At 43.8% G+C, this 26016-nt stretch overlaps 1 non-coding gene across 1 annotated transcript; it reads left to right on the forward strand.

The window, feature by feature from the left end:
• Positions 1–7770: 7770 nt before the first annotated feature.
• Trnas-gga (transfer RNA serine (anticodon GGA)) lies at positions 7771–7845 on the forward strand. Its single transcript has one exon. It is a non-coding gene; the product is annotated as a tRNA-Ser (tRNA).
• Positions 7846–26016: the final 18171 nt, after the last annotated feature.

Here is a 26016-nt window from a genome sequence, read left to right on the forward strand (position 1 = left end):
CTATTTAAGTTAACTCAGACGCTGTAAGAGCGTAAAACGTTGCGTGCACGTTACTGCATAGTTCGGCCATCTGTTGGTAAAATTATGAAGTATTACGAAGCTTCATTATACGAGCGAGGCGAAGCGAGCGTAGCAGCGGCTGAGCGGCGAACTGGACAACTTCGACAGGCTTCCGTACTTCACGAATGAACTACTTCATTTGAACGCTTCATGGCAAAGAGTGAAATGAATGAAGTAGCTCACTGGAATGAACGAGTTCGACCCATCTCTAGTTAAGTGGGAGATGTGTCTCAGAGCTGGATAGTGACAGATGGTGACGAGAGACTGGACGCGCACGTAGTTTATGTATCAGCCGATAGAGGACAGTATTGGATAGGGGACTGTGATTTAGTTTCGATTGTGCCCACTAGAGTACACTAAAGTAATAGTTTTTCATAAAGTGTTCTAGTATTGTCATAAAGTTTTATTATGTCTTTTTGTGTATGTAAAACGCTATAAATGTGTTTTAGCAGTATGAAGGATGCGTGAGTGTGGTTTAAGGTTAATATGAAGATAATTGTTTAACGAATTATGTAGTGGGATTTAGTGTGGGAACATTTCGAAGAAGTATGGATATGGACAAAGGGGATTTTTGCAGAATAGATTTGTAAAGTAAGTTTATGGTAAAGGGAAAGTTAAGTCAGGTATAAATAACAATAGTAAATAACTTTATGCGTAAATAAAACTTCAGCATATTAGATAATTACGTCGGTAATAAGTGCAGTCGTTAGGTTTACTATTTTGCGATTGGTTATCGATGAAACGCGCGGAGAGACGCAGGTTCAAATGGTTCAAATGGCTCTGAGCACTATGGGACTTAACTACTGAGGTCATCAGTCCCCTAGAACTTAGAACTACTTAAACCTAACTAACCTAAGGACATCACACACATCCATGCCCGAGGCAGGATTCGAACCTGCGACCGTAGCGGTCACGCGGTTCCAAAATGAAGCGCTTAGAACCGCACGGCCACACCGGCCGGCGACGCAGGAGAATGTTTTTTTGCTATTGGCTGTTGAGTAAACTGACCAATGGTAAAGCAATAGTCTTCGCGTGCCTTTCTCTGCTGGTAGAGAAGACAGAGTATTCTAGAGAGGAGTCGGAGCCTAGCCATGAAAGAGTTCGGACGTGTGTAGTAGTAGTTCCGATGGAAATGATAAGTTGCCGGATCTAGCAGTGTTTCATACATCAAAAGTGTTGTAAAGTGACGGCGTAATTATTCCTATGGGTGTGTAGAAATTTCGGAATTTTTAAGTGAATTTTGTGACGATAAAAGACAAATTCCGCGTGGCGTACTGAGCAGGTCGGTGGCTAAAACACTGTGACTGCATTTGGTACCGACAAAGTTAATATTTGGCGAACATTCTCAATCAAAAACAATCAGTATTTTTGTAGGTATTACGTTTTCGGGAAATTCCACACCATAAACTTGCTAACGTGAGTGAAAGGGATTGTGAGTGACTGTGTTAAGACTGGTACGGGTTTGGCAGTGATACTTGTTCACCTAAGTTTCAGAATATATTAATGAAGGACAAAATTTCCAATCTTTCATTTCGTATGAAAACTTTCTCCCGAAACGTAGATTAGTGACTTTTATTGCAGCCTGGTTCACGTGGAAGTACAGTAGGTTTCGCTCGACTTCCCTACTGATGATCTGCTGAGACAATGTTCACAGGTAGGTGGAGGTTCGTCGTAAAGGGACGGAAGGAACCGCGCCGCCGCTCACGTCAGCTGACTGAAGGACAGGAAGTCCTGCGCTACGGCTTACGGAAAGGATTCAACATCTACAACTCCGCAAGCCACCGTACGATGCATGGTGGAGGGTGCCACGTACCACTACCAGCCGTCCCCTCCCCTGCTCCACTCGCAAACAGAACGACGGAAAAACAGCTTTCTATATGCCTCCGCATGAGCCCTAATTCCTCGTATCTTATCGTCTCGACCCTTGCGCGTATCTTAGCGGCAGTAGAATCTTTCAGAAGTTAGCTTCAAATGCCGGTTCTCTAAATTTTCTCAGTGGTGTTCCTCGAAAAGAATGTCGCCTTCCATCCAGGGATTCCCGTCTGAGTTCCCGAAGCATCTCCGTACCGGCAACAAATCTAGCACAATGCCTCTGAATTGCTTCGATGTCTTCCTTCAATCCGGCCAGATACGGATCCCAAACACTCTATCAGTACTTCAAGACAGGTCGCACCAGGGTCCTACATGCGGTCTCCTTTACATGTGAACCACACTTTTCCAAAATTCTCCCAATAGACCGAAGCCGAGCATTCGCCTTCCCTACAACAGTTCTCACACGCTAGTTCCATCTTATATCGCTTTGCAACGTCACGCCCAGATATTTAAACGACTTGACTGTGTCAAGCAGGACACTAGTAATACTGTATCCGAACATTGCAGTTTTGTGCTTCCTACCCATCAACATTGACTTATATGTTTCCACATTTAGAGCCATTCATGACACCAATTACAAATTTTGCCGAAGTCGTCGTCTATCTTCCTACAGTCACTCAACTTCGACACCTTACCGTACACCACAGCATCATCAGCAAACATCCGCATATTACTGCACACTCTGTCCACCAAATTATTTATATGTATAAAGAAAACAGTGGTCCTATCACAGTTCCCTGGGGCACTCCTGACGATGCCCTTGTCTGTGATGAACACTCGACGTCGAGGACAATATATCGTGTTCTATTATTTCTTCGAGCCAATCACATACCGAGGCACTTATAAAAAAGAACTGCATCAAACTATTTCTTACCGTTGCTAATAGTATCACGAATAAACGGCACTATGTAACACACTTCTGTGAGTGGATCAACTACGAGGGTAATCCCAAAAGTAAGATCTCCTATTTTTTTTATAAGTACATAAACCTCTTTATTTCTACAATGGTTTACATCAGTTTACAGCTTGAACATTTAGCTATTTTTCGACATTATCACCATTTTTGTCGATGCATTTTTGTAGGCGCTGTGGCAGTTTTTGTATGGCCATGTCATACCAGCTCGCCGCCATGCTGTTCTGAAAGTATGAACCTCTTCTTTCACCTCGTCGTCGGAGCTGAATCGCTTTCCGTCCAAATGTTCTTTTATCCTAGGGAACAGGTGATAGTCACTGGGCGCCAAGTCAGGACTATAGAGTGGGTGGGTGATTGTGGTCCATTGAAACTGTTGCAGGAGAGCAACGGTTTTCCAAGCGATGTGTGGGCGAGCGTTGTCATGGAGAATGTGCACGTTCTTGCTCAACATTCCTCTTCTCCGGTTCTGAATTGCCCGTTTGAGTTTTTTCAGAGTCTCACAGTATCTGTCAGCGTTAATTGTGGTCCCAGCGATTCAGCTCCGTCAACGAGGTGAAAGAAGAGGTTCATAACTTTCTTAACAGCATAGTGGCGGGCTGGTATGGCATGGGCATACAAAAACTGCCACAGCATCTACAAAAATGCATCGACAGAAATGGTGATTATGTCGAAAAAAAAGCTAAATGTTCAAGCTGTAAACTGATGTAAACCACTGCAGAAAGAAACAGGTCTATGTACTTAAAAAAAAAATGAGACCTTACTTTTGGGATTACCCTCGTAATATCCCCCGGTGAGCGGGAGATTTAAATTTTAGGAGCTTATTTGATGCTCACTGTTTTTATAGAACTTTCCAGTACGGCCCTAGCCACAGTAAACAAGTTCAAATGGATGTCTGCTGCTTTAGCTATGGGGAGATGAAAAGACTTGCACAGGATATTCTGGATTGGGGAAGTACCTCAAATCATTTTTCAGGCTGATGGCCACACCAACCATCTCGCATTCTCAAAAGTATCGCAGATTCACAAAAAATATTTATAATGGTAACAATTTTTCATTTATTCACATCTATGGCAATCGGCCATTCTCCAAACCAAGTGGACATTTCCCTTTGCAACTCAAACAGCATACTCTCCTGATACAGTGCTGTCTTCCGCGAACAATATCTATAGGTCGTTCACGTGTCGTGTACTGAGAATGCGAGCGATCCTACCTCTCACATAGAAGTATTTGCGACGATGCTCTCCGCCAGAACGAAACAGCGACTAGGGCGAAGCTAGCAACACACGCTCGTCCCACAGGGACGTGACCACGGATTTCCTACGCCGCGGCGGTCCGTGGGCGTGGGTTCGTGTCCGGTGGCGACCCGCCTGGGCGTGCCCGCATTTTCGGCCGGTCGTGGACCTGGGACGTGGCGCCGTCCAGGCGGCATCCGAGAGGTAACGGTGAGGGGCCAAAGTAGAGGTCGTGATCCTGAGGATGGGCTCAAGCGAAATTAGCCACAGAAGTTGTTCCCAGTGCCCAGAAGAGTCCAATAAAAGAAATGAGAAAGCTGGTGGAAACTTGTGGTGACTCCTCAGACGGTGATTCCAGAAGATAAACGGTCATTTAAGATTTTTACATGACGTTTTTTGCTTTAAATACTCATGGGTCCATGGTCAAGAGGGTAAGTGTTTTATTACACATCCTAACATCAGAATTTACCTAGCTGTATGAAAACAAAATTATTATATTGTATGAAAAGAAAAGAAAATTGAAGATGCGTTAGATGACGATCAGTTTGGCTTTAGGAAACGTTAAGTCACCAGAGGGGCAATTCTGACGTTGCGGTTGATAATGGAAGAAAGACTAAAGAAAAATCAAGACACATTCATAGAATCTGTCGACCTAGAAAAAGCATCCGACAACGTAAAATGGCGCAAGATGTTCGAAATTCTGAGAAATACAGGGGTAGCCTATAGGGAGAGACGGGTAATTCACGATATGTTCAAGAGCCAATAGGGAATAATATGAGTGGACGACCAACAATGAAGTGCTGAGATTGAAAAGAGTGTAAAACAGGAATGAAGTCTTTCGCACCTTCTGTTCAATCTGTACATCGAAGAAGAAATGATGGAAATAAAAGAAAGGTTCAGGAGTGAAACCAAAATTCAAGGTGAAAGAATATCAGTGATACGATTCGCTGATGACGTTGGTATCCTCAGTGAAAATAAAAAAGAATTACATGATCTACTGAATGGAATGAACAGTCTAATCAGCACAGAATATGGATTGAGAGTAAGTCGAAGAAAGACGAAAGTAATGAGAAGTAGCACGAATGACAATAGTGAGAAACTTAACATAGAGATTGATGGTGACGAAGTAGATGAAGTTAAGGTATTCTATTACCTAGGCAGCACAATAACCAATGACGGACGGAGCGAGGAGGACATCAAAAGCAGACTAGCACTGGCGGAAAGGGCATTCCTGGCCAAGAGAAGTCTACAAGCATCAAACATAGGCCTCAATTTGAAGAAGAAATTTCTGACAATGTACGTCTGGAGCACAGCATTGAAAGCAGTGAAAGATGGACTGTGGGAAAGCCAGAAGAGAAGAGAATCGAAGCATTTGAAATTGGAAATTTGTGGGAAGTTCTACGCGACCAAACTTCTGAGGTCATCAGTGCCTAGGCTTACACATTACTTAACCTAACTTAAATTAACTTAGGCTAAGGACAACACACACACACACACACACACACACACACACACACACACACACACACACACACACGCATGCCCAAGGGAGGACTCGAACCTCCAATGGGGGAGGGGAGGGGGGGACCTTAGCATTTGAGATGTGGTGCTGCGGGGGTATGTTGGAAATTAGGTGTAGTGATAAGGTTATCCGCAGAATCGGAGAGGAAAGGAATATGTGGAAAACACTGACAAGGAGGAGGTCAGGACGATAAGACATCTGTTAAGACATCAGGGAATGACTTCCATGGTACTAGAGGGAGCTGTAGAGGGCAAAAACTGTAAAGGAAGACAGAGATTGGAATACATCCAGCAAATAATTGAAGACGCAGGGTGCAAGTGCTTCTCTGAGATGAAGAGGTTGGCACAGGAGAACAATTCGTGACAGGTCACATCAAACAAGTCAGAAAACTGTGCATGGGGGCTTAATTAAACTGCAATAATTTTAGTAGCTGTGTGCCCGGTTACGAAGTCTCGTAACCGGTTGGTCCTGAGTAGTATTAGTACGCAATCTGACTGCATAAAATAACAATAAAGAATGACAAGAAATTTCCGTTAACACAATTGATTAATTAAGTCCCCTGCAACTATAAAAGCTACGAAACAACAATGCACAAGTGTAACTGTTCTGTGTGTGGTAGTGTGATTCAACGTACATGTATCTGGCACGGTTCTTCCTCAAAACGACAAGATATTTTAAACACCATTTACAACGAACTAATTGAAAAACCAGAAATACTATAATTGCACATAGAAACCAGAATTACAAGTCTAACACATGAACACGAGCCAGATGCTTTGTTGACTGAACCTGTGACCAAGAGGCATTGTCATTAAAGAAATGTGATATAATTTTTTTGTACCTCAGTATATATTGACGAAAAATTCACTGTGATCATTGCAACATCTTCCATCAATACATTACACCAACCGAACAGCATCTACTCTCTCGCCCAACAGAACAACAACTGCACTCGACATCCTCTGAACTAGTACTGCTCTCGACATCCTCTCAACGAGTACTGCTCTCGACATCCTCTGAACTACTACTGCACCAGTGGAGGCGGCGGAATAATAATCTTTGGCGCAATCTCTGGCGCTGTGACTCAGTGTAGCCACCTTTCAACTGATAAAAAATTTAAAAAAAGAGAATAAGGTCTGCTTGTCATCTTCAATTTCGATGGTTCAATGTAACCTGTAACGCGTACTTAGTGGGTAGGGCGTACACAACCTTTTTTTTTTTTTTTTTTATAGATAAGGCGGAACGCGTTTCCACCTCGTACTCATTTTGCCACTCATTCGCTGCTCAATACCCACTCCCTAGATAGATGATGTATCTGCAAAACTCTCGACCTGCTGAGGTGTAAAGATTTCAATACTGGATCCTTACACAATAGGCAGTTCGACATGGTTCTGAGGCCTCGCGTTCTCGTGACAGCAGAGATGAGGTCAACACCGTAATTAAATCACCAGTGAAAGCGCAGCGAGGCTTAAGGCCCCTGATTGGCAATCGGTGTTGCCGAAAACGGAAGCGGCGACCCTGGGCGAGGCACAAAGTGAAGGCCGGTAGGTGAGACCGCCTCCAAAACCTTCAGGCGCGCTCCACACAAAGGTATGACTGCTGCACAGATTTTGATTACATCATTCTGTTGGAAAGCCAAGCACTCTTAGTATTGCTTCCAAATAAGTACAGTAGATGTTAAGCCTGCGACATTTAGAATAGATAATAAGGAACGAGGGTCAAAAGTGTCACCTAAGGTCCGAGATGAGGATCCAGTTGAAACGTTCGTCTTTGGAATTTATAGTACGAGAGAAATGTCTGGGATATTAATTTCACGAAATCTTTTCCAAGTAGGTCAAGCAAAATAAAAATACTGATTATTACACAATTCCGTGTCGGGCGAGAGAAGCGTTCAAAGATGGCAAACCTGAGCAAAAGAAAAAGATAAATGAAATGCATCGGAACGACGGATTTTAAATGCTGACTTCAAAAGAAGACAATAACTGAAACTTCCTGGCAGATTAAAACTCTATGCCGGACCGAGACTCGAACTCGGGACCTTTGCCTTTCGCGGGCAAGTGCTCTACCAGGAGTGCTAGTTCTGCAGGTTCGCAGGAGAGCTTCTGTAAAGTTTGGAAGGTAGGAGACGAGGTACTGGCGGAAGTAAAGCTGTGAGGACGGGGCGTGAGTCGTGCTTGGGTAGCTCAGTTGGTAGAGCACTTGCCCGGGAAAGGCAAAGGTCGCGAGTTCGAGTCTCGCTCCGGCACACAGTTTTAATCTGCCAGGAAGTTTCATATCAGCGCACACTCCGCTGCAGAGTGAAAATCTCATCCTGAAGACAATAACTGCTGGAATGGATTGTTTACGAAGAAGCGCTAGAGTGTCAAGTATGGAGAAAGTAGGTAATGATTAAGTAAGAGCTAGAATGAAGGCAAATCAAAAAATTATTAAAGTGGTAGTGCATTTGTTGAGAATGCCAGATTATCGGTGTCCAAAGAAAACTTTTGAATGAAAACCACCTGGCAGACGGAGAAGCGGCAAACCATGACGTTCTTGGAAAGACCACATAAACTAGATCTTTTATTATACTGAAATACAATTAATTACAAAATTTTGTGACAACTGATACCTAAGTTAAGCACTATCATTACATCCTTTAATGATTCACATTAAACAAGGAACAATAAAAATAATAACAAAACTGCAGGCTTCGCTAGTGTGCATCTGCTATCCTCAAGAACAGAATATTTGAGGCACGACTCACGACTGCCCTCAAGATTTACTTCCGCCAGTACCTCATCTCCTACTTTCCAAACTTCACAGCAACGCTCTTGCGATATCTTGCTGGACTAGCATCCTTGGAGGAAACGATACGGCTGCAGTAAAGCTGTGAGATCGTGCGAGACCCGTGCCTGGTTTCTAGGACATTTGACATTTATGCCTCGCCGAACTCAAGGGCACTGATGTACAGGAATTATTCGACTATTTGTCATTACAACATTGCAGCCTTAAATCTCATGTAGGAACAAGATATGGACCTCCGGTGCACAATTAACTGTGTGTGATTCTTGAGGCAGGTTAGTCAGCAACAAATAAAATGCCAATTGCGAAATCATATGAAGTTAAAAAGAGAATAACTTTAATATTTAGACTGCTGTCACACCATATATGAGAATGCAATAGTAACAAATCATTGTTTGATATAACTTAGTGTTTTTCTTTAAAGAAGTGCTATTTTATTTTAAGTGTAAGAAAAGGAAATTATATGTTTTGCATATCGCTTGTGATTTCATATGTACACAGTTTAATTAACAAAAGTTAGGCAGCTCAATTACATTTACAAAAAATTTATGCAAATCATTCATACCATTAACATAAAAATCGCTTCTTCATTTTTTTGTAATATACATGAACATCTAATTTTAGAGAAATACCTAAATCCTGTAGTAATTGTAGCAATTCTGCTGTTTAATTTCTCCAGTTTACATCTAAAAGCATTTACAACAATATATAAAGTAGCACAAAGAAAATATTTTGCAAGAAAAACTGAAATCGGTTATTGCTGTTTAATGAAATGTTCGTGTGGAAAAAAATAATCACTGTTGTAGTTTGCCTTCTTTCATCGTATTATTTTTATTTTTATTGATATTAATTCCTTATTTAATGAAAATTATTTTAAGGATACACTGATAACTTTTGTAAAAGCGTATAATTACTGTGTTTCAGTTCAATAAAGCATCTGACTGGAAAAAGGTTCAGTCGGTAAAGCACCTCCCCACAGATTCGGCCGTCAGACGCTATCTTCAAGTCCGTACTGGTTAGCTACAGTAAACACTTGCCATGTTAGATAGAGAAGGTTGCAATATTAAATAGAGAAACAGTGTGATCGCTACTGTTACTTCTAGCTCGCGTACTTCAAGAGAACCTGCTCACCTTAAGATCACAACTGCAGTCTGAACTGTCTTGAATCTGGTTTAGCTGTTGAAGAATGTTAAATTCGGACTTAAAAACAAGGATGCTGCTGGTGTTAGTTACATCACAACGTCATCCAGCTTAAATACTTCTACTTCCATATGGACATATGGCACATATTAAATATGCAAACTACTGCAATATATACACGAACACATGACTTAACCGTAGCACCATACCGAACAAACACTACAAATACATATTGGCCATATGTAAACCACCTGTTACCATACATTTTGAGCCATTGTGTGGCATTCTTTCTTCCAGGTGGTCGCCGAGATACTCGTAGATTCAGCCTGAAATGGTCAGTCAATAGCGGAATATACAAGCATTTTCTAAAACATATACAGTAAGAACAATAACATTTAGCCATTAAATACTCATATATTCAGAGACTTATTGAAGATAAACAAACATTAGACTGCATATAACCTCACGAAAATTACACTGACGTCTTAACTGCTGGGTACAAAGAAAAAAAATAGTCTAGTTAATATTGTTATCCTAACATCCCAGCGATTCTCTCATGTTTTACCTTTCCGCTCATTCAGGGAAGGGCTTTATGTTGGGGATTTAGTGCACTCCACTTGATCGTCTGGATCAAAGCGTTTCCATCTCCAGCCCACTACAATGTAGACTGCAACGCACCTTATATAGTCTAAACACTAAGGATTTTTTTTACAGGTGGCGGGAGTTCATAAGTTGTGGTTTTTGATGAGGACATTTTTCCCTGTATGAAACACAATTAACTGATATCTCAGATACCTCTAACAAACAGTGCAGTAATTGATTGTGAGTCACCCACGACTTTTCTGCCACCAGAATGTCGTCGACATACAGTGTTACCCGTGGACACAAATACTCCGTGGACACAAGTACTCTGGACTCTCTAATTAAGCCTAAATGTAGAGCACTTAAACTGATATCAGTTCCCATAACAGAGGCACACAGTTCAGAGTCTGCATGTGGGGTGTAATACTATTTGCCAATAGCTTGCAAGTGCATCAAACAGGACAACACTTTTGCGCCATGGAAACATTGTAAGAGCATGTCTAACTCTGTGGTCTGCCCGTTTCTGGTATGATAATAGCATTTACTTGTCTAGAACCTAACGCTGAGCGTGCAGATCCATCACATGGCAACTTACACGAGCTCACCATTCGCCCACTCATGCCTTCATCTAGCACATCATTAATTTCCCTCTCCGCTTGTGCCATATACGTCAGCGGAAGATGTATGGTCTGGCAAAGAATTCATTGTGCTCACGCAATCTGAACTGATACACAAAGCCTTTGATCACACCAGGCACGTCCGAAAATATCAAAGTATGATCTTGTAAAATGTGAAACAATCTCTTTCTTCCAAGGGTCCAACACCGGTAATACACCTATCCACAATCTTTGCGGAAACAGCATCTCTTTGCCAGTCTTCAGATGGACGACTCAACTCACAAAAATGCGTGATGAGGACCTCTAGCTCAGGTCGTGATTAATATCGAGTACAAAATCTCAAGCAGCTCCTCTCAGACTTGCTATGCAGGACACATTCATTGTTGTTGTTGTGGACTTCAGTGCAAAGACTGGTTTGATGCAGCTCTCTATGCTACTCTAGCCTGTGCAAGTCTCTTAATCTCCGAGTAACTACTGCAACCTACATCCTTCTGAATCTGCTTACTGTATTCATCTCCTGGTCTCCCTCTACGATTTTTACCGTCCACGCTTCCCTCCACTACTAAATTGGTGATCCTTTGATGCCTCAGAATTTGTCCTACAAACCGATCCCTTCTTCTAGACAGGTTGTGCCACAAATTTTTCTTTTCCCCAATTCTATTCAGTACCTCTGCATCAGTTACATGATCTACTTATCTAATCTTCAGCATTTTTCTGTAGCACCATGTTTCGAAAGCTTCTATTCTCTTCTTGTCTAAACTGTTTATTGTCCATGTTTCATTTCCATACATCACTACACTCATTCAAATACTTTCGGAAAGGTATTCCTGACACTTAAATCTATATTTGATGTTAAAAAATTTCTCATCTTCGGAAGCGCTTTTCTTGGCATAGCCAGTCTACATTTTATATCCTTCCCACTTCGACCATCATCAGTTATTTTGCTTCCCAAATAGCAAAACCCTTTTCCTCCTTAAGTCCCTTGTTTTCTAATCTAATTTCCTCAGCATCACCAAATTTATTCGATTACGTTCCATTATCCTCGTTTTAATTTTGTTGATGTTCATCTTATATCATCATTTTCAAGACACTTTCCATTACTTTCAGCTGCTCTTCAGCTGCTCTTCCAAGTCCTTTGCTGTCTCTGACAGAATTACAATGTCATTCGCAAACCTCAAGGTTTTTATTTCTTCTCCCTGGAACTTTTCTTTTATTTCCTTTACTGCCTGCTCAGTATATAGATTGAATAATGTCGCGGACAGGTTACAACCCTCACTTCCTTCTCAACCACTGATTCCCTTTTGTGCCGCTCGACGATTATTCATTAAAAATTAATATTACAGGGCCTACCTCTATTTTAACAGTCATAGTTCTTCCATCCAGGTCAATCATGGGCTGATGGATAATCATAAAATTGTCACCAGAATAGCTTCCACAGTCAGCAAGGAAACAATCAAAATCCTTCCCTTAGCACATAAAAATAACTTGTCTGCTTTCTGATTTTAATACTCCTTCCATGGACTGCTCCCCTCACCTTCAATTCTTCAATGGAAACGTGGGCCAAGCTCCCGCCTCCTCGTATTTTTGAAAATGGCTCTCAGCGCTATGGGACGTGGTGGCCGAGCGGTTCTAGGCGCTTCAATCCGGAACTGCGCGACTGCTACAGTCGAGGTTCGAATCCTGCCTCGGGCATGGATGTGTGTGATGTCCTTGGGTTAGTTAGGTTTAAGTAGTTCTAAGTTCTAGGGGCCTGATGACCTCAGATGTTAAGTCCCATAGTGCTCAGAGCCATTTGAACCATTTGAACACACGTAAGTGACACCGTCCTAATCGAGATTGTCACCACAGAACTGACAGTTTGAACTGTCATGTTAGTAGTGTCATGCAGTAGTTTCTCCCTTGCGGCAAACCAAACACTGTAGCTTCCTGTCATCTTTCGTTCAGCCATAACGCCCTCTGCATCGGACAGCCATCATTGCTGTATTTGTGGCCTATCGTTTAGCCGATTATTGCGAGGATCAGCTGACGTAATCGCAACGCCAGGTGCTGGAACAATGTAGTGACTATGGTTTTAACCACGCTAATTCCGGAAACGGTTGTGATTGCCGTTAACTATTCCGAGCTCCGTTTCGTCCATTCCAGTCGTCATGCCAATAATTTCCTGCACTGCCATTCCGAACACGCCACCGTTATGGCGCTAGTTGTTTCGGTATGGTTGGTGTCGGTTGTCATACCGTCGTTAGCGGTCCCTCCTATTCCTTCTGTGTCCATGACTGTTATCGCGTGAACTCAGCCCCTAATGATTTTGTGCGACCTGCGTCATACTCCAGCTGTTGTAGCATACTTTTAAATTTTTCACTCCTTCCTGGCTAGAAGTATGTGTCGAAGATGCGGTGACAGCTTCGTAATATATTTATGGGAAAACGTTCCGCTGGTCTGTACGGACTGTACAATTGATGGCGCTCAACAATTTGTTCAGACAGGCACGCCGGACTTGTAAAACCAGACTGGTTTCGTTTTGGCAGCATTATAATGGCACGTTTCGCTTGGTCCTGCACCGCTTCTGACTAGTAAGTCAAAAGGAACACCTCACAAAACTCGTACACGGTGTTGCAGTCCTGTGCAATCAACATCATTCGTAGTCCAGGTTCTCTCTCAAGATACCCACACACAAATTCAATTTTATATGGTACTGGCAACGTGGGAGGCAAAGAAAACAGAAATTAGTCCACCCGGTCCCAGGGTGAATCCGTTCCTGTCATCCCTCAACACTTCGAATCGTCTCACTGTGAGGAAATGCTTGTGATCGAAGTCGCAAATCTCCCCTCTCTAATTACGCTCGCAAAAATTGCTACACTTTCCTCACCTGCCTGCGATATCACTCTTGTTCCTGAAGTCAAATTCATTCCCATGCGCTAAGTCCCTGTCGCCGTTACTTCGCCTATCCTTTTGGTAATAAGTAGCCTGCCCTCTTATAACTTCTGAGCCGATTCTCAAGCAGAGATACGCTAATCTACCGTAACTCCCTTTGGCTCTTACTGATCTCGTACTGCACTTGAAATCTCAACAAGGACCGCACTTCCTCCGTCTCTTTTTCTGGTATCGGCGCAGTTCGTTCACTAATCACAGATGCATTAAACTTCTTCACGATCTCTGTAAGCTTCGTGACATCGAGCTTCACTTTTAATTTTTTCCTTCTCACAATCTAGTTTTAGTTGTTCAAAACGCTCTCCGAGCGATGAAATGGCCACACTGTTATCTCCGATCTTTGCACTCATAGACTCATTGTCCGCCCCCCCTCGACCTCTTCACTAAGGTCAACATGTGCTTGTGGTCATACTTATCCGTAAGTGTCTGAGAATCCCGCTCAGGACGATCGCTATGCTCCTTATTCACGTTTACCTGTTGTGTCAAACGACTGGTCTACACTTTCAAACCTTGGCCCAAGCTCAGCGATGATAACGTCTTTAATACTCGTTGCCATCTTTCTCAGTTCGCCTTGCACATCACTAATGTGCGCGTTGACCGCAGACAATTGCTCGTTATTCGCAGTTATCTGCACCCCTACATTTTCCATTCGTGCGTTGGTTGCAGCTGTACGTTCGTTATTCGCGGACACCTGTGCCTCTAAACTCTCAATTTGCGACTTGTTCGTAACCGTTAGTGCCTCAAATCTTGACATAAACTGCGCTCAATCCGGGAAACACGGTTCCTGGTTCGTGGCTACGCTGTTAGCGGTTTCCACAAGAACTTTGCTGCCATCCTGAGAAGTCTGTGTCTCATATCGCTCCTTAGAACCCACTGCAGGCACCTTCCAAACGTAGAACATCGGCAGCACCATTAAAATCCGGTAAACTGAAAAATTCATTCGGTTCGCGTGTAGTCTGAGAAACAGGAACATTGCTTCCTACGTTCTCCATATTTTCCGATTCCCTTTTCGCAACTTCTCGTGAATGCAGATTGTTTTCGGATTCGTTCTATCTATAATTACTCTGAGACCGGTTAGGTGTACTCATTCTCATAGGAATAATTCCGCACGGAAAATGGCTACCACAAAAACACTGCTTAACATACGCAAGATTCTCAAACATCTAGCACAAATATTGCAGTACGTTATGCAGAGATTGCAACAAGATTACTTAATAGACATTACACAAGTGTATCTGAATCGGATAATTAGCAGACTAGTTTAATATAAGACGTGAAACTATATGCCAGAGGAAATTTACTAACTGCATGTAAACTGACGTGCGAGACGTATTGTGGTGTGGTTACTTTAAAAAAAATCTCAAGACGAGGCTCATATAGACACCCTTCAACAGCCTGACAACGCTTCACTATCTCTTTAATCTCCATTGTACGAGCAACTCTTTCTCCGGGATCTTCGGATGAAGGGTCCAATATCTCTTGAGGTGATAATTTCAATCAGTGAGGATGACGACCGTGCATTCGTTCGCCTTTCTAGGCACCTAATCCTGCTCCACTGTATACTATGACATCTGTGCAAGTTATTGTAACGAGTAATGCTCTTTCCTCAAAAACCAGTCATAAACAGTAAATCTGTGGTAAACTACAAAGAGGACATATCACTGACCGCAGTGCATTGCTTTGCAAGATTGGGGTGCCTACATCGACGCAGCGCACTGTTGTTTGTCACGAAAAATTGCTGTTTAAAAATGTGTACGTCAAACGCTTTGCTCATTTCAGACCTCGTATCTCTTGTAGTATCTATTTCTACATACAGACTCTACAAACCACTGTGTAGTTCATTGTATGACGCGTTAGGGTACGTTCCCGTCCCAATTTGGAGTATAGCTCCTAGCATGGTGGAACGCCCGCTAAACCTACTAGGCAGAACAGGTGATTAGGATTGTGGAAAGGACCAAGTAAGGTTGGGGTCAGTTTCACCTTAAAATTGTAATTTATTGTAAATTAATAACACATTTACAATCAAAGCGGCACATAGCCGAACCTTCACAAATACGAATTTCAAAATGCAATTCCTTCACTGCCGAAGGCCTCCAAACAAGAAATCTTAAAAATCAGCAAGATAAAAATGCAGTTAAAATAGCAAATAAAATCATTAAAATATACATATACGGTATCACAGCTAGGCTCGAAGACTCAAGGCAAGTGTGGATAGACAAACATAAACAAGATTCAGTACAAACGGCTGAAAGCCCTCGATCAAATTTTCAAGATTTTAAAATAAATTACCATAACCTTTCAAAGGCAGAAGGCCGCAATGTTTAAGCTTGAAAGGTAATTTTAAGAATAAGGTACCAAGGCTGAAGGCCCACAATTAATTTTCCTAAATTTTAAAAAAATATATCCACAAGGATTAAGTTTTATGTAACTAAAACCAGACTGAAAGAAAAGACAACACAACGGCAATAACCTTTCAGCAAATATCCACTTGCCAGAATTCAAACTTACTTACATAAAACACAGTAAAACCAATAATTTTTTTATCATTAGCTATGATAGATTATAACCGACAATTAAACACCAGTGAGAAAGCCAGTAAAGACAACAGCACTCAGAAGCCTCCAGGGGGTCGGTCTGCCCTCGTTCACTTAGGTGAGACAGGTGGTGAGCCCAACTACACTTAATCCGTCGGAACCCAATCAAGGGACGGCCACGAACCGACCGACAAACGACTTGCTTGCTACCAATCGATAGATGAGAATTCAAACACAAAATGTTACGGGCGTGATTATCCACAATCAATATGCATATGTATTAAGCTGTCAAAACTACACACCGTGTTGGACAGCGACAACAGGTGAGGAAAGGACACTGCCTGAAATTACATTAGTGGCCAGGGCAGGTAACCGGAACACTAACGGCCACAAGGCAGAAAATTCCGCTGGTGCACTTGAATTGTAGTCAACCAATATAGTTAATTTCACCGCATGGCGGCTAAATTTCAGCAATAGATACACTCACTGTTGCTCACAGGAAAACCTCCCCAACAGCCAACCACAGAAACGAATCACACAACACGAATGGACATGGCTTGGGTAGTTGAAACCACTACTCAACTTTGACGTCCTGCGTCGGCGAACCACGAAGCTCGTAGCGATCGGACAGCTCCACACACGCTCCGACACTGCGCAGGGACCGCAAGCGGACCCAGCCGACTGCAACGTGAGGAGATAACTTCCCTGGTTCGCAGCAACCGACCGACTCCTCTCAGAATGCCGACAACATCTAAAATAGTCGTCAGTGGAAATAACAGCAACTACACCCACAACCTGACAAACACTTGCACAAAGACCTGAACTATACCCGACAGTAACTAAGCACGCACAAAGACAAATCAGGAGTCGATGCGCGTGCGCGCGCACACACACACACACATACACATACACAACCGACTCCTGAACGATCGGCGAGCCCAAACGCGTCGTCCGGTAGGACGACCGACCGAAGATCCACCAAGACCGTGGCTCAAGTGACGCGTGGCAGTAGTGGTCGGGCGAGCCATGTCGACGCAGACCTCACTGCTGCTCCAACCCGACTGCACTAGTGCTGCATTGCAACTCCCCGACTGGCAGGTCCGGACTGCACTCCAGACACGTTCCTACTGACTGGCAGTCCAAACTCGCGACTCGAACTAGCTTACGAGAGACAACAACCGGGAAGTAATAGCAGTCGAGCAAAGATACTACGAGAGGGGATATATTGATACGCGCTGCTAGCGCCGCTTACGGTCAGGCAAAGCCGCAACTCACTGACATCAGTAATTTAAATTAACGGTTGAGGTGGAAGTACGTTAGAAATGGTGTATAATACATGATGGCTGGAACGTGAGCCACGCACGGCTCACATGGGAAGGATGACTGCTTAAATGCCTCTATGTGAGCTGCAATTAGTCTCAGATTGTCTTCACAATGCCAACGGTCTTGCTGCAGTGGTAACACCAGTTCCCGTCAGATGACCGAAGTTGAGTGTCATTGGCAAGCGCGGTGCACTCAGCCCTTGTGAGGCAAACTGAGGAGCTACTTGACTGAGAAGTAGCGGCACCAGCCACGAAAATTCATAACGACCGGGACAGCGGTGTGCTGACCACTTGCTCCTCAGTATCCGCATTCGGGGACGCATAATGGCTGAGGATGACGTGGCGGCCGGTCGGTCTCGTTGAGGCTTCAAGGCCTGTTCGAAGGGTGTTTGTTTCTTTTGGCTTCACCATTCCCGCAGAACAGGCTCGTAGGATTAATGAAATATTTACTTAGATTCGTCAACTTAGGTTGTATGACACTCCCGGGACGCTCTCCTGTGAGTCAAACAAACCTGAGACCATTCGAGCCGCCCTTCTTTGTATACATTTAATATCCCCTGTCAGCCTGCCTCGGGCTTGGATGTGTGTGATGTCCTTAGGTTTAAGTAGTTCTAACAAGGGAACCTCCGAATTGCACCCCCCTCAGATTTAGTTATAAGTTGGCACAGTGGATAGGCCTTGAAAAACTGAACACAGATCAATCGAGAAAACGGGAAGAAGTTGTGTGGAACTATGAAAAAAAAAGCAAAATATACTAACTGAGTAGTCCATGCTCAAGATAGTCCCGTGGTTGGCGTGAGCAGCTGCGGAACGAGAGGTCCTTGGTTCAAGTCTTCCCTCGAGTGAAAAGTTTACTTTCTTTATTTTTGCAAAGTTATGATCCGTCCGTTCGTTCTTTGACGTCTCTGTTCACTGCAATACGTTAAGTGTCTGTGTTTTTCGACCGCACCGCAAAACCGTGCGATTAGTAGACGAAATGACGTGCCTCTCCAATGGGAGCCGCAAACATTTGATCGCAGGGTCGTAGGTCAACCGATTCCTCCACAGCAAAACACGTCTGATATATTCTATACGACACTGGTGGCGGCATGTGCGTCACATGACAGGAATATGTTGTCGACCCACCTACCTTGCCCGATTTAGGTTTTCTTGTGGATGTGATAATCACTCCCAAAAAAGTGATGAAAACGTAAGAGTTTGTCACATAAACTGCAACAAATGAATTCAACAGTTTCACAGTCACATAGTTTTCCCTGTGCTCTGTCAAAACATATGTTTTCAGCGTTTTCAAATTTTTCCGTGTGTAGACCGTCTAATCCTGCATATGTCCAAACAAATCTGAACATGTCCTGGAATTTTGGAGAGCGAAGTTGATTATGTGTGAGTGCCTGAACTTTGATAACTGACACACGATCACGGACAGATAATAGTCAAAATAAAAAATTAAACTTTTCACTCGAGGGAAGACTTGAACCAAGGACCTCTCGTTCTGCAGCTGCTCACGCTGACCACGGGACCACGGCGATCCTGGGCTGACGCTGTCCTTGATGTTGGCTATCTTGCGCATGGACTACTCTGTTTGTACATTTTGCTAATTTTTTTCATAGTTCCACACAACGTCTTCCTGTTTCTCGATTGACCTGTGTTCAGTTTTTCAAGGTCTATCCACTGTGCTAACTTATAACCAAATCTGAGGGGGGGGGGGGGGGGGAGTGCCATGGGGAGGTACCCTTGTAAGTTCTAGGGGACTGATGACCTCAGCTGTTAAGTCCTATAGCGCTCAGAGCCATTTTAACCATCTGAGCCATCCCCTGTTAGTCCTATTTGCAATGATTCCACGTACTAGAAGATTATTCAAAGATGAGTCGCACAAGTGTCGCACAAGCGATACCATTTGTAGATTGACATCATTTTCTCCGTATCCTACCATTGAAATAAAATTTGCCACCTGCCTTACCTACGACTGAGACTCTACGATCGTTCCATTTCATATCCCTAAAAATTGTTACACCCAGGTATTTGGAGGAGTCGACTGATCCCAGTTGTTGTTTACATTCTCGTGTTTTTTAGATCTGCCTGCCACCTAGAAATTAGCTGCACAATTCACCGAAAGATAAAGTTATCCTAATTGTTATTTATTACAGTTTAAGTGTATTGTAGTGGTTTTTAGTTTAGTGTAAAAGTGGCGTCATGTGCGAAAAATGCGAATGCCTTCGTAGATTAGTTAGTAAGTGTGAAACATGTCAAGACTGTGGATTAGTGTTTCACTGAGATGGTTGCAGCGGGGAAGTCAATAACTGGTAGATGAGGCTCTTCCACGTAGCTGTAGATTATATAGCCGGCCGGAGTGGCCGAGCGGTATTAGGCGCTACAGTCTGGAGCGGCGCGACCGGTACGGTCACAAGTTCGAATCCTGCCTCGGGCATGGATGTGTGTGATGTCCTTAGGTTAGTTAGGTTTAAATAGTTCTAAGTTCTAGGGGACTGATGGCCTCTGCAGTTAAGTCTCATAGTGCTCAGAGCCATTTTTGTAGATTATATATTCGAGATCAAAAGAGTGTGGAACAGCGAAGGAAGATTTGTGCCCTCGAGGCAGAATTATAAATGACGCATTTTGGATTAGATAAGTTGAAAGGGAAAAGGACGATGGGAACTGGAGAAAGGTAAAAGGAGAAAACCGCAGAAATCACATTTCAAATCTGGTATGCAGCCGGACTGACATCTTACTTGAAACAGGAGAAGAGCCTCAGCCAGTTTTTGAGCGTGCGAGTGTAGCGGACTCGTAGGTCGGTAGAAAGGTCACGTAGAATGAAAAGAGTCTTTCTGCTCGGTTGCGGTCTGAAAGAGTTGTAGACCAAAAGCTACACGGAATGGCAGGTGTAGAGTCTAGAATACGATGTCAAAAGCACTGTGTAAGTAAAGGCCAAGCTTAACCAGTTGACACAGAAAATAGGTACCCTGTACAGAGATTTTGAGAGATAGGATAGCCGGCCGCTGTGGCCGAGCGGTTCTAGGCTCTTCAGACCGAAACCGCGCTGCTGCTACGGTCCCAGGTTCGAATCCTGCCTCGGGCATGGATGTGTGTGATGTCCTTAGGTTAGTTAGGTTTAACTAGTTCTACGTTCTAGGGGACTAATGACCTCAGAAGTTGAGTCCCATAGCGCTGAGAGTCATTTGACTGATGACCTCCGATGTCAAGTCCCATAGTGCTTAGCGCCGTTTTGAGAGCTAGGATAAGGTAATTACAGTAGGAGGAGCAGGAAGCAGCCTAGCCATCAACTTGGAATAGAACATCAGAGGTTACTTGGAGGAAGCAGGAACAGCAACAGCAACTGGTTTTTGCCGCGTAAAGTTTGGATCTTGATGTACGATCGCTGTATTCAACAATCACAGTACCCGAGACCCCTGCAAGGTCTATTTCTATCTCTCCCCGATTTTATGTTAGAGTACAGAGCGAAAAACCGGAAACCGTGCTTCCTCCTCAAGTTCCCATCTACATCTGACGTAACTTTATTGTTGTTGCGTCAATCAATCTACAGTGACACCAACCTGTGCGTTATTCACGAAATGTCCCTCGTAAATAAAAGAGAAATCGTAGCTAGCAAGATAAAAAGTTATTTTATAAGCAAATCCATTGATGTATCTGTTGTTTCTGTTTTCGGATGTAGTCAGTCGGTTACTGCGTATTAAGGATAAATTGATACATGTGAGGACGAGAACTGTCTAGAATCGTTTGTAACAGTCACGGCGTCGCCTGCTAGCTCGCGATACGGGATGATTTGTGGCCGTCAGAACGTCGGGTAAAAAGGCGAGGCGGCCCTTGTCGTACGTCTTAATTGGGAGCGGCTCGCGGGCACTGGACACGAGCGCCTATCCCATGATCTGCATCAGACCGTCTGGAGGGCGTCACGCCAAGCAGTCCTGGAGACGTCATGGCCGTGGCAGCGGGGGCGGTCGTTGACACGGGACTCCGGGTGCCTCGCCAAAGTCCTGGCGACGTCGCGACGCGGCGTCAGCTGCCAATCTCCATTACCGCAACCACGACAACGTCGCTGCCTCGCAAAGCAAACTGTGTCACAAACCCGGCTTTTCTCGGAGAGTGTTGGGGTGTTCCGTCCTACGACTAGTTTGACGCTGCTTTCCACGTTAGTGTACTCTGTACAAGCCTATTCATTTCTGCATAGCTACTGAAACCTACATCCATTTCCACTGTAGTGAAGTATTAGTCCCCACCCACAATTTTTACGCACTCGCTCCACACACAAACGCACAATCACACACGCACACACACAAATTTCCCCCTTACCCTACTGACTATTCATTGATGTCTCAAAATGTGTTCTGCAACCATTCCGGTCCTTTAGCTAAATTGTGCCATAAATATCATTTCTCCTCAGTTCCAATCAGCTGTTCCTCATTAATTATCTGATAAATTCATCTAACCTTCAGCATTCTCCCGTACCGTCATATTTCAAAAAACTGGTTGAAATGGCTCTGAGCACTATGGGACTTAACATCTGTGGTCATCAGTCCCCTAGAACTTAGACCTACTTAAACCTAACTAACCTAAGGACATCACACAACACCCAGTCATCACGGTCATATTTCAAAAGCTTCTGTTCTCCTCTTCTCTGAACTGTTTCTTGTGCACTTTTCACTTCCGCACAAGTTTATACTCCAGACGAATGCCTTCAGAAAACACCTACATTTATACTGCATACTAATAAATCTCTATTTTGAAGGAACACTTTTCTTGCTACTGTACTTTACATTTTATATCCTTCCTGTTTGCGACTATGGTCAGTTATTTTACTGCCCAAATAGCAAATCTCATCTACTATATTTTCTATCCAATTCCCTCGCCATCACCTGATTCAGTGAAACAAATTACATCAACCTTATTTTACTTTTGTTTTACCTATAAACACTTTCAGGTCACTATCTGTTACGTTCAAATGGTATTCTAAATCCTTTGTCGTTTTCGACAGGATTACTGTCATAGGCATAAAACAAAGTTTTATATCTTCTCCCTGAATTGTAATTCCTTTTTCAATTTTTTCTTCTATTCGTTTACTACTTGTTCATTGTGTCTATTCAATAATGTGGGATATATAGTACATCTCTATCTCACTCCATTCTCAATTGCAGCCTCAGGTTCGTGTCCTTGAACTGTTATGACTACACTTAAGTTTCTGTACAAGTTATGCATAACCTACCGCTCGCTGTACGTAGTTCTTGCAGACTTAGAGATTTCTAAGAATGAGAGAGTATGCCAGTCGATAATTTCAACGCTTTGTCTCAATGCTGTAGATGTAGTTTTACCATTCGCCAGCCTGTCTTCTACGACAAGACGCGGGATCAGCATTGCCTCGCGCGTTCCTAAATTTCACCGCGTATCCAAAGCGATCTTCCATGAGGTCGTCTTCTACCTGTTTTCCGATCGTTCCGTAAACAATTCGTGTCAGTATTTTGCGAGTATGATTTATTGAACTGATGGTTTGGGAATATTTACACCTGTCAGTAGCCTCCCTTCTTTTTAATCTGTGTGGCGTCTACGTGGATGTTTAACGTCCTCTCTATATTATGTATGTAACTTGGTACCCACTACGCATTCGCGTGACTGACTGAATTTAAGGGCACCTACCTGAAAACATATAATAACAGTGGCATGAACTATGTGTGATACGGAACAGGAGAGCCATCCTCATCCATGAGCACTCCGTGATACATCTCAGCCATCCGTTCCCCCTTCCCCCCCCCCCCCCAATCCTCTACATACAAACATGAATATTGGTCGCACTGGGTTCAAAGTGCGTCAACAAAAACTCATGTCTACCACCATCGTTTTCATGTGATGTGTAGGTCCAAATAGGACTCTAACATTCTCAACCAACAACAACACAATTCGAGTGTAATGGGCTGACTCTTTCTCTTCTGAAAGAACAGGTGAACAAACTCATACATGTCATATACAAGTATTTTCCTCAATCGTTCTCTTGAATGAGAAGATGGCAGACTGATCAGGGTCCCTATTCTCCCTCATTTGATCATTCCCATAGGATTCTACTAGCTCTCACAGGATGTCCTGTTGGGAAGCAGGTGCTTTCCCACATACTCACACCCTGACAATGGAGTGTATTAACAATTTAAGTAACGCTGGCAGATATACACTGATGAAGCAAAACATTATCACAACCTGCTTAATACGAGGGCAGTTCAATAAGTAATGCAACACATTTTTTTTCTCGGCCAATTTTGGTTGAAAAAACCGGAAATTTCTTGTGGAATATTTTCAAACATTCCCGCTTCGTCTCGTATAGTTTCATTGACTTCCGACAGGTGGCAGCGCTGTACAGAGCTGTTAAAATGGCGTCTGTAACGGATGTGCGTTGCAAACGACGGGTAGTGATCGAGTTTCTTTTGGCGGAAAACCAGGGCATCTCAGATATTCATAGGCGCTTGCAGAATGTCTACGGTGATCTGGCAGTGGACAAAAGCACGGTGAGTCGTTGGGCAAAGCGTGTCATCATCGCCGCAAGGTCAAGCAAGACTGTCTGATCTCCCGCGTGCGGGCCGGCCGTGCACAGCTGTGACTCCTGCAATGGCGGAGCGTGCGAACACACTCGTTCGAGATGATCGACGGATCACCATCAAACAACTCAGTGCTGAACTTGACATCTCTGTTGGTAGTGCTGTCACATTTGTTCACCAGTTGGGATATTCAAAGGTTTGTTCCCGCTGGGTCCCTCGTTGTCTAACCGAACACCATAAAGAGCAAAGGAGAACCATCTGTGCGGAATTGCTTGCTCGTCATGTGGCTGACGGTGACAATTTCTTGTCAAAGATTGTTACAGGCGATGAAACATGGGTTCATCACTTCGAACCTGAAACAAAACGGCAATCAATGGAGTGGCGCCACACCCACTCCGCTACCAAGAAAAAGTTTAAAGCCATACCCTCAGCCGGTAAAGTCATGGTTACAGTCTTCTGGGACGCTGAAGGGGTTATTCTGTTCGATGTCCTTCCCCATGGTCAAACGATCAACTCTGAAGTGTATTGTGCTACTCTTCAGAAATTGAAGAAACGACTTCAGCGTGTTCGTAGGCACAAAAATCTGAACGAACTTCTCCTTCTTCATGACAACGCAAGACCTCACACAAGTCTTCGCACCCGAGAGGAGCTCACACAACTTCAGTGGACTGTTCTTCCTCATGCACCCTACAGCCCCGATCTCGCACCGTCGGATTTCCATATGTTTGGCCCAATGAAGGACGCAATCCGTGGGAGGCACTACGCGGATGATGAAGAAGTTATTGATGCAGTACGACGTTGGCTCCGACATCGACCAGTGGAATGGTACCGTGCAGGCATACAGGCCCTCATTTCAAGGTGGCGTAAGGCCGTAGCATTGAATGGAGATTACGTTGAAAAATAGTGTTGTGTAGCTAAAAGATTGGGGAATAACCTGGTGTATTTCAATGCTGAATAAAACAACCCCTGTTTCAGAAAAAAAATGTGTTGCATTACTTATTGAACTGCCCTCGTAGCTTGTTCTCCCGTCTTTGGAACGAAATTCATCACTGATTCTCCTTATCAGGGATCAGACAGTTTGTTATTAGGCTGTGGAGGTACGTGGCATTAGATGTTTACGCACAGGTCATGTAATTCGCGTAAATAACGGCCCACTGATTTGCGTACGCGGTGATAGCTCCCGATAGCGACAGAGATGGGTTGATGGGTTCCATAGGATTTACACCATACGAATTCGGTCGTTGAGACATCAACGTGTGTTTACTATAAGCCTCCTCAAACACTGTAGCACACTTTTGGCTCCGAGACACGGACAATTATACTGCTGAATGGTGACATCGCCGACGGGGTTGACATCAAGCATGAAGGGATGCAGGTGGTCCGCAGCTGTCAGCGTGTTTTCGATTACTACTAGAAGCCCCATGCAAGGGCAGGAGAATGTCTTCCGTAGCAAAATACCGCTCCCACCAGCCTGCGTCCTTGGCGCGCTGCACATATCGAGCCGCCGTTCACCTCGATTACGGCGTTTGTGGAGACGCCCATCTACCTAGTCTAGCAAAAATGTGACTGACCCGAAGAGCCATGTTTTCATTGGTTGACGGTTGAATCCCGATGGTCCCGTGCCCACACTGCAAATGTAATTGACAATGTTGTTGGGTCACCTGTGAACATGTGCTGCGGAGCTCCATGTTCAACAGTGTACGATGAACGATGTGCTCCGAAACACTTGTACGTTCGCCAATATTGTGCTCTTTCGGTAGAAATACCACAGATCACCATCTGTCCCTCTTTACGGAGAAGACAAGCCTCAAAACCGCACGTTCTGAGAAGAATTGTGGTCGTCCAACGATGGTAGTTTCACTGTCCTTCTACGTCTTTCGGGAGACGCTCTCGACAGTAGCACGTGAACATTCGAGCAGCTTCGCCGTTTTCGAGATACTTGATCACAGGCTCTGCGCAATTTACCCTTTATCAAAGTCGCTT

Source organism: Schistocerca nitens, chromosome 7 (genome assembly GCF_023898315.1).
Source record: "Schistocerca nitens isolate TAMUIC-IGC-003100 chromosome 7, iqSchNite1.1, whole genome shotgun sequence".
NCBI classification, from domain to species: Eukaryota; Metazoa; Arthropoda; class Insecta; order Orthoptera; family Acrididae; genus Schistocerca; species Schistocerca nitens.